We start from the raw sequence: 10,425 nt of genomic DNA on the forward strand, positions 1-10,425 counted from the left end.
TAAAGTAGACATTAGAGAGATGTCTCTCCAACGTTTATGGTTACATGGACAAGTGCATAAGTAAGCCTGTGATAGTGAAAAAAGAGTGTACTGCCGACAAACTGTAAATATCCCATACATGTCTACCAAAATAACATTTCTAAGATGTGTATACATCACCAATTACCGTCTGACAACCAAACCCGACACTTTACATCGGCCTTTGGATCGCCTGTCATGTCACTTGCAATATTACCCTCAAAGTCCCGTCCTTTATCAATCTGTTTCCCTTGTCTTATTTTTCCCTTTTGCTTTGAGATTGTGTCTTCTTGCATTCTTTGTGGATGTTCATCTTCGTTATCTTTACAATTTGCCATACTGTCATCTTCCCATTCAAAAGCAGCAGGACACGATGCTTCTTTGCTTTCTTCTGATGTGGCTGACACGGCGTCGGCAGTTTCTCCAGGTGTAACGAATAGTGACTTACCAGCCTGTGATTTATCCATCTCCTGCTGTCGACTCGGCCGGTTCCTGGTCGCTTCCTTCCCGGTGTTTCGTTTCAGAGATGTTGATTTCAAACCATTGACTTTCATTGATCGTGTCTTGTGATGTGTCATTTCATCACGTTTTTGATTAGCTCCACAGCAGTCTGATGTCATATTTGACGAATCATGTTTGAAAATATCAGGCAACCTCATATCTGTTCTGTCATCGCCTGCTTTGGATGATTTGTCGTCCGTAAATTTATGAACATCTTTTTCTTCTTGGCTTTTTCGGGCCGCCTTGTCCCGGGTCGACCTGTTCGATTTCTTGTTTGTGTCGCCATGTTTGCGAAAGTCACTCACATTGAAAGACATTGACATGTAATCCATTTCGTAATCTGAGAAGTCCGCCGAGTTTCTGTTCGATAGCGCGGGACAACTTTTGGAAGCCGGCAGAGCTGTCCTTCCTTTCCGTCTCGGATAAAAATTGAGAAGTGTTTTGGATTTTTTCATCGATGACATAATGTCGTCCTCGGGTGACGTTGTAATCCGTGGCAAGACGAAACTATCAGACAACGACGACTGATTGTTACTGCTATTTCTCCGTGGGTTACGACATGGTCGACGCCGTGCGAAACGCAAAATTGGATCTTCGGAATCGCTGTCGGAATCTCCATCGCTATGGTGTAGCGATGGATTTATCGGCGGTAGAAATCCGTCTTTCATATCGTCTTGCTGTATACACTGTCGATGTTTACCCTGTCGTTTCGTAGGCGGCATTTACACCTGTCCCAGCCAATGCCATAGAGACCGGCGACTCCGTGTAATGACACCTATGTATTTACTGCCCCGCGGAACCCATGGAGCCAGACAGGCATCTGGCTTAGCGACAACGTCACTACAATAATGTCTTTCGTTTCTACCGAACAGTTGCGAAAAATATATACAACTCACGTCAGATGTGATGTGATTCAATAGAACATCATATGGTATTGGTCACAAAGAACAAACGCCAAGAATATTTAAATGACACTCACGACCAGGTACATGACGCTTTTTTCCGTTTCCAATTTCCAAACTGTAGACATGAAGTCAACACGATGTACGACGACAAACACAAACTCTTGATCCAAACGCCCCCAAGTTTGCTATTGCAGATTGGACGACAAACGATTGTTTGTTGGTATTTCTCGACGGATAATATGTCCAGTTGAAGTGGTGTTCTTTTCCGTCCACAGTTTCACTAACAAAGTGTCATCGATCTCGTGAGTAAACGCGAAGCAACAAGAAGGTTTACACTGCATAAAATATTTATAACACCAAGCCGAAATGATACCTTTGTGTTTGTGTCTAAACTTGAATCGATTAGTGTAGGGAAACGCACACGTTGACAATAGGAAATACAAGCAATCAATTGAGTGTAATTATAGAAAACACAAATGTTGAAACACCCTGCGTTATGCATGACATAATGAATAAATTCAACTATTCAAATTCAGCTGGTAATGCGACACGACTTCAGCGGTGGCGGAATTCCTTTATAGTACTGTATATTTACTCATGGACCGCTATGGTACTGGTGACGAAAAGTGCTGAGCGTTCACTAGATTCTACAGACTGATCCTTATTACTCCAAAACTGACATCGCAAGCTCAAACTATCCAAAACGGACCAAAATGATATATTAACCGGCTGTGGAGTCATGGTAGGAGAGTTCACAAATAGAACCCTGGTATTCTGCTACGCTGCTAGCTTCCCTTTAAACCATAAGTAGTAATTATGGAAGAAGTCATTAAAAATAAAAAGAACTCATGCCATTAGGGCCAAAGCTTTTTTCTATCAAATGTTTGGGTGTGTCAATTTACTCCGGGAGGTAAAACAGCTTGTGAAAGGTGGGCGAACATAAGTTGAAGCATGTCACATTGTGACTACGAGACTAGACGGAGATTTAAGAAATTCTCATGAGTCTATCCGGGGGCAAAAATTCCAATTTGTATGTCCAGCTATGGTCAAACTCGACATACATTGGATGGTCATTGGATTGTTTGGGGTTATTCCTTATGCCTGACTAAGCAAGCATTGTGATGCATAAATAAAGGATTGCCATAATAAGGCGATTTTCATTCCCCACAGTCACGTGAACAAGATTAAAAAGTCGACGCTTAAATATACCGTCTTGTACATGTTTATGCTTATAAAGGTCATATTATTCTAAAAGTTAATATCGTCAATCAAATTTCCCTCTTTTTTTTCAAAACGAGATAAAATCTCAATAAGTTTTACCACAGATGGTGGTATTGTCAACGTCTATGGTTTTACGTACGATCAGTACGACTTTGTAATAACTGTCACTGAGCAGATACGGATATATCAGCACGGAACTAATATCTTATGATCGAAAGCACGTTTTTAGACATTACGCAGGTGATATTTCCATAATTGGGAGTCTTAAGCTCTATGTGTACCAGTAGATTTATGTTTCTTTCAGCATAAAGCCGATAATGTTCATTGCAGAAAATTTGAATTGATGTTTATTGTCTGTTATATTTGTCGTAAAACGTCAGGGAAACCGACAAGTTCGTGTCATGGTTGTGTATTTTTATGGTTTTTATAGGAGTCGATTTTAGGTTTGTAGTAATAAATGTTTTATTAAGCTCGTTTCGCACTTGAACTAAGTATATTACTGTCCTACTTTCTAACGTTCCTTTTTATAAACCCCTACAACATACAAACTTACCCATGACAAACATCTGAGTCACTCATGACAAAAAGAAATATAACTCAATATAAATAAATAAATATATTTTCAAGAAACAAATATCTCCCTAGAGTTAGATCATAAAATACGAAATTTTTATATTCTCGTGATATTGACTAACGAAGAATTGTTTTCTTGAAGTCACGTGACTAATACATGTGTAGCCTTATAGACTTTGAACACCATGACAACGGTCACGTGTCCGGTGTCCGGTCGACTGATTAACAGATTAAGGTATTCCTAGATCCTCTCAAGAATCCGTCGCGAGTTTAATGAAATTATGGGATATAAATACGTATCGTTCCGTTTTGACCCTTCCAACACAACACAATGATACAATAAGCTTCTCCAGGTTATTCCTTTCATAATTCCACATTGAACTCGACCCCAAACTGTCCGCGTTTATAAAGCATAGAGGTATACAGTAAAACTCCATACTTAAACCATTCACTTGTTAAAAGAAAAAGTACACACCTATTGAGATCTAGATATGTATTTTCAAGTAACGAAATTCTATAACGTTCTTTATTCTGATATCGATCAATTTCAATATCATACAAACACATGAAAATGAAAAGTACAAAAAATGTTACAATTCATTTTATGATGTACATTGATTATTACTGTCAGTCAATAACGGCAACGTATATGTACATTAAAAATAGTGTCATGGCGTGAAAGCTAATGTAGTAAAGAACTAGAGAGAGAGCATTCGATGGGGCGTATACCTCCACCAACGCTCAGCAGTTCTTCTAGTAAGACAGTTATGCCATGGAGGGTTAAGGGAAGATCACGGGGGGGGGGGTAAGATATTCTTCCATGGTTATACCATTTCTAAACTAAAACCAAGAAAATGTACCGTCAATTAGTTGGAGCTCGATGGTTGGTGCTTTGAATGTCATGTGATGATGTGACAATTAATGAGTAGTCATGGTTACTTGCAATGTGTGTCTCTGTCGACAATGTGTTCTTATGTTTAAAAGGTATCGATATCATCGAAATTCAACTGATCGATTTAAAATGCACTTTTAAACAAATTAGTGAGTGTTCTATATCCGCGATTTGTTCTTATAAATAACAAGCATAGCGTTAATTAAAACAAGTAAAACAAAATAATTCGACGTTTCGTTTTATCCTGGCTTCACTAAAAATTTAGATCGGAATTGGATTTTCATCAAAATCAAATCGATTGGTACTAAGTCTTTGTACTAAGTCTTTCAGCAAACTTTTATATATTAAAATCTGATAGATATCGTATTAACCACAGACAGTGTATTAACAAACAGACGCACAAACAAACAAACAAGCATAAAACAAACAACTTCCAGGTTCAACTTTCTCTAACTAACAACTACGTACTACAACGAAATACCTATTTGATTTTATGACTCTTGCATAACATGATGTACATGCACCATAAACCGATGAATTAAGATAATGTCATTTTCCTATATTATATATATATAATTATATATATATATGCATAAACTAGAGAAGAAGTCGGAATTCTAATTCTTAAAACAATATATTCGTAAACAACCGATAATAGAACTTATACATTCTCAAAATATCTCGCAAATATTTTACAATGATGTCATTGTACTGAAGACCACGTTTTGTGTTGAAATTTTGTAGCAGATTGCGGACCCGGGTGTAAATGTTCCCTACACCATAAGATTTGCATGTTATTAATAATCAAACATTTTCATAGTAATCATATACATCAAAATTGCTAATTTCAACTTTAAAACAAGAAATACAATTAATTAATGACCAACTAGATCTAGGGTTCACGTGACATATATACCTGGCCAACATTTATGCAAGTCTGACGTCATTTCTTTCAAGCTGCCAATCTATATAAGTGCTTTTTTGTTCCCGGGGTGAAATACATTATAATTCTATCAATAAAAGAAATCTTCAGGTAAACTTACGATGAAAATAGACCAGGAAAAACATATCTCAGTTTCAAAGAATAAGAACTTTGCCTTTGGTCATTTTGATCAAAGTGGATTTCCTTATTGATGGTATCCGTCTGTCAGAAAGCAAAGACCCTTGTCGGTGTGTTGTTCGTTGCACCAGCTGTTCATATTGAAAATGCGTCAGTGTAATAGCAAGAATACGGCTCTAAGGGGGCCTTCAGTATTTACAGGGGGCAGAGGAATTGATGGGGGTCACTTTTTACAAATTGGCTCTTGGGGGAGGGCCATTTATTAAATGAAGTTCATTCACACACACACACAATCACACGGTGAGTAGTACTGGGAAATAACGTTAGCTTTTAAAACCTTCAACATGGTTGTAACAGTGGGATTAAATCCTGACCATTGATTCTAGGACTCGTGTCCTTTTACCTTTCTGCCAGTATTTTAACCCACATTTTGAACTACTTAGTACTTTAGTAGTCGAGGGTCATGTTCTAGAGAAAGAATGTTGAGGGAGGGTCACTTTTAGCAAGACGAATCGGGGAAGGGGCATATTTTACGCAACAGACCGAGCCTGATTTCCCCCGGCCCTCCCCCAATTGTAATTACTGAAGCCTGAAGGTTCCCTACAAACTTACAAGATTTCATAAAATTCTCCATTTTTTTTCTGTCACAGTATCTTTCTACAAAAGGATTTCCAATGACCAATTTCCCTCTTAATACATGCATACAACTGATCCACATAGTCATTTCCTCTATGAAAAACTGTTAAGTTTGATCAATTGATTTATCGTGGAATCATTCATTGAGCTATGGTCATTTGAGAAGTGTGGTTTATATTTGGACGCCATTGAGAAATGTATAGCATGTGGATTTCATTGTCACAATGTGCGTATACAGTGCATTTGTCGGTGCAGGTGTTTTCATATGAAGGTGTCAATCGTTCACAGACATCCATTTCAACCATGACATCCAAATAACTGTTGCCTTCATTGTGGACAACGACACACAGAGTTCAACAAATTGTCAACGTTCTTGCACTGAATAACCCAACGTATTATATGTAATTGCTTCTATTTTAAGAGTGCACGTTTCGTTTTCTTTTTAACACTTACAATGTAACACTTTAACAGGTACTGAGTTTTTAGCTAGTACTGGCTAACTGAGTTTCTATCTAGTACTGGCTAACTGAGTTTTTAGCTAGTCCTGGCTAACTGAGTTTCTATCTAGTACTGGCTAACTGAGTTTCTATCTAGTACTGGCTAACTGAGTTTTTAGCTAGTCCTGGCTAACTGAGTTTCTATCTAGTACTGGCTAACTGAGTTTCTATCTAGTACTGGCTGAATGAAACTTTAAGTCAGAGTCCAGTGTTGAGAAATTTGAGAATGTTGTACTTCCGAACGCTTTACGTAAAACTATACTTGATTAACATCAACTAAAACTATGAACTGATTACAATGATGCAGATTGATGGATGGATGGACGGACGGATGGACGGATGGATGGATGGGTTGATGAATGGATGGATGGATGGATGGATGGGTGGGTGGGTGGATGGATGGATGGACGGACGGACGGACGGACGGATGGATGGATGGATGGATGGATGGATGGATGGATGGGTGGGTGGGTGGGTGAGTGGGTGGGTTTGGGCGGACAGCCAGCCAGGCAGGCAGGCAGACAGACAGACAGACAGACAGACAGACAGACAGACAGACAGACAGACAGACAGACAGACAGGCAGACAGACAGATGGCGAGAAAGAGAAAGTGAGAGCTAGAGCCAGAGAGATCGATTGGTTTTGAAATTAGAATTTAATTCATCGCCCGAGATCAAGTTTTAATTAATGTTCCATTATAAGAACTACGTTTAATTTGACATGTTTTATTGAATGTGTTAAGAATTTGCCTTATTATCTGATTAACCCAATGGTAATTTATACATCGTGTGCAATGTACACATTATAAATACATGGCAATGAAAACTGTCATCGCTGTGCAGCAAACAACGATTAAATGAGGCTATTATTATAACCCACAAGTGAAAGGTGGATGCATAAATGTTGCATCTAGACACAGACAAGGAAGACTCCATTGTCTGTGATCTAGACTATAGCAAAAAAAACTCGTCACGAAATAACACACATCTTTGGACACTTAACTTCCAATGTGTACGTTGAAGAATTAATTTTATTTTAATTTCGTAATTACACATGAATCACACACTGATAATAACATTCATTTCCAATGACTTTGATCCATTACGATGATAAACACGATGAAAACTAGAATGTCAGTTACTTTCTAAATACCAGATATTCTACTCAGACCACAATGCACTGAGACGTAGTTAGTTATGTTTACGAAAACAAATAAACCAAATAAATAAATAAATAAACAAACACTTAGTAAATGAATAAATAAATAAATAAATAAATACTGACAAGCATCAAGAAGAGAGTACTAATTACAAATCATTATCAACAACAAGAATTACTATATGTTTTCATATATGCGAAATGGCCACACAATTGTACATACCCCACTCATTTCGCATATGTTTGTTTGTTTGTTTGTTTGCTTTCGTAAACATAACTAACTAAGCCTGAGTGCCCTGTGCTCAGACGTTCATCTTTATCATTTCGTTTATAGACTGTTTAGGTTTCCCTTACGGTACAAAAGAGTGCCCAGTTCATCATGATGCATGTACATTGTACTGAGCCCTGTATACACTTCGTCAAGTTTACGTGGTAAACACAAACGACCGTCACCGGAAACATACGAAAACCACGCAGTCGATATGAAAAGAAATGGCACATTTAATGTCAAACTAATGAATCTGGCCGGATTGTGTGGGGGGAAGTCTTATTTTATAGGCTAAATTCTACAATCCAACAATTCATAGAACTTTTAAATTAAATGGTCATGTGAACCGTTAACCTCGTTTCCATGTAAAGCATTGTATAGTGTACAAAGTAATATAGAACGTATTCATGAATCATGTGATGATGCATAAAAGCGCAAACACAGCTTTTTTCTAGAATTAAGTGTTAAAAAATAACCCTAAAATTAAGCTATGCGTATGATACTAGTCTGAATGCGAACATGCCCTCTAAACGTGAGTGGACGTAACGATACCGTATAGGGACTAAAACGATACCGTATAGGGACTAAATTAGATATTATATTAAGTAGAGACTCAAAAGTAGGAAGAATGCCTTACCAATAGATAGAAATCCAACACTAATGTGAGAAACACGTCAAAAGATTCAAAGCGTTTACTGTTGGTAATATATATCTATATCTATATCTATATCTATATTTATATATCTATAACTATCTATCTATAACTATATACATATATATGTAACTATATATATAACTATATAACTATATAACTATATAACTATATATATATATATATATATATATATATATATATATATATATATATATATATATATATATATATTAAATTCAAAAGTTCCATTAACAGACCTACTGGTGACTTTATAACTCGTGTTTCAAGATTATTCAATTTATTCTGTGTCTTGGAGGCTCAGACACAAATAGTTGGAAATAATGGTAACGGTTGAATAAGTTTGCCTACAGGTCTAACTAGTATATCATTCATTTTGTTTTCAAGGACATGTCTGTTCTGGAACTTAATACGATACAATATAATCTAACTATGATGACATTCTACCTAGTAATTTTAATTAGCTGACATATGTATGTAAGTAGATATATTTGGCCTGGCATTCTACTTCATTGGAGGTGTGTGAACTAAGTTTATGTACATTCACCAATACTTATGGGTTGTAAGTGTAATACTAGTACTATTGTCTCACGTCCCAAGGAGGAGGGGGGGGGGGGGGTTATAGAAATGTACATGAAATCAACAATTACATAATACCAGTTAATGACGTCATAGTATGAGACGTTTTGGTGGAGTAGCTATGTAGTTAACTATAGCGGACAGGACGGAGTCGTCAAAATATCAAAATCAACTAACAGGCTGTGTTTACAGACTTCAAAGAAACCGACTCTTTTATTTCCATGACTGGTTCAATTTCCATATCATCTACACCACTTACATAATGTATAAAGCCCATCCTGAACCACGTAATCCTGTCCGAAATAGTTTCTCAATTTAAAAAAAATCAATTTTATATTCATGGTTTTTGCATTTGTTCCCGGGCCTGTTACATTATTTAATGATTTATTTACCGAATAGGAAGTGTTTTCCTGGCTAAAATGAATACAAAGTTCTATCATAAATACATCCTCAAATCAATTTGTTATCGACACACTATACAGAAATATACAATTGTAGCTCTAGCGAACTGTACGAGTTGACGACTGTATGCCTTCATTTTTAATATAGGTGAGAGATGGAATGAAACCTGTCCAAGTCATTTCAGTCTGTGCATAAATCGTCCATCAGTCAGGACAGATAAACAGGGTTATAAGAACCTCACACTAAAACGTTTCCACAGTGATTTGAGACCAAATTGAACATTTAAAAAAAACCATATGTTGTATCTCACACTCTCTCAGACCATAGTCATTTTACTCATTTTTTCAGACCCCGAATGCTCTTACCAACCATGTTTGTAAACACAATGCACTGCTACATCCATTCCCTTTCTTGAAAACTTGATTTTCATTGTAAAAATTGTTGCGATGTTTATGGGGACTTTTGTTTTCAGGAGGAAGGGGTCAGCGTATATTGTCCATAATACAAAAACAACCAAAACAGAATGACCCCCCCCCCCCCCCCATCCAATCTCTCACATCATTCATGACTGGTAAATTTGTCTGACTCAACTTCACACAAGTATATTAGCATTAGGAACTATGTCTATACAATAATATAGGGTTGAAATGGTCAATAAAAGTTTAATAGTATCACAAAAGTAAACAGGCAGGTCATCTAATGGACGACGCCATTGTTGGGCAGGGGGGAGCTCAAGAGTGGGATGTGTGACAGGACCAAAGATAGAGGGAGTGTGACAGGATCACCAATTCTTCAGTTTCACTATAAATGTATTACAGAGATGGGAACACTAAACATATTATGTTAGGAAGAAGACATAATGTAACTCACAAGCCATTACAACACAAGATTGATTAATTTACAGTCAAAACTTTATTCATTTAGAAGTCTTTACAATGAACTCCCAAGCAAAATACACAATCAGACTTAATTGAGTGGAAATCTTCACAATATACAGTAATACATGTAATACAAGGCAACAATATTACCATATTAGAACTCA

Source organism: Glandiceps talaboti, chromosome 2 (genome assembly GCF_964340395.1).
Source record: "Glandiceps talaboti chromosome 2, keGlaTala1.1, whole genome shotgun sequence".
Taxonomy (NCBI): domain Eukaryota; kingdom Metazoa; phylum Hemichordata; class Enteropneusta; family Spengelidae; genus Glandiceps; species Glandiceps talaboti.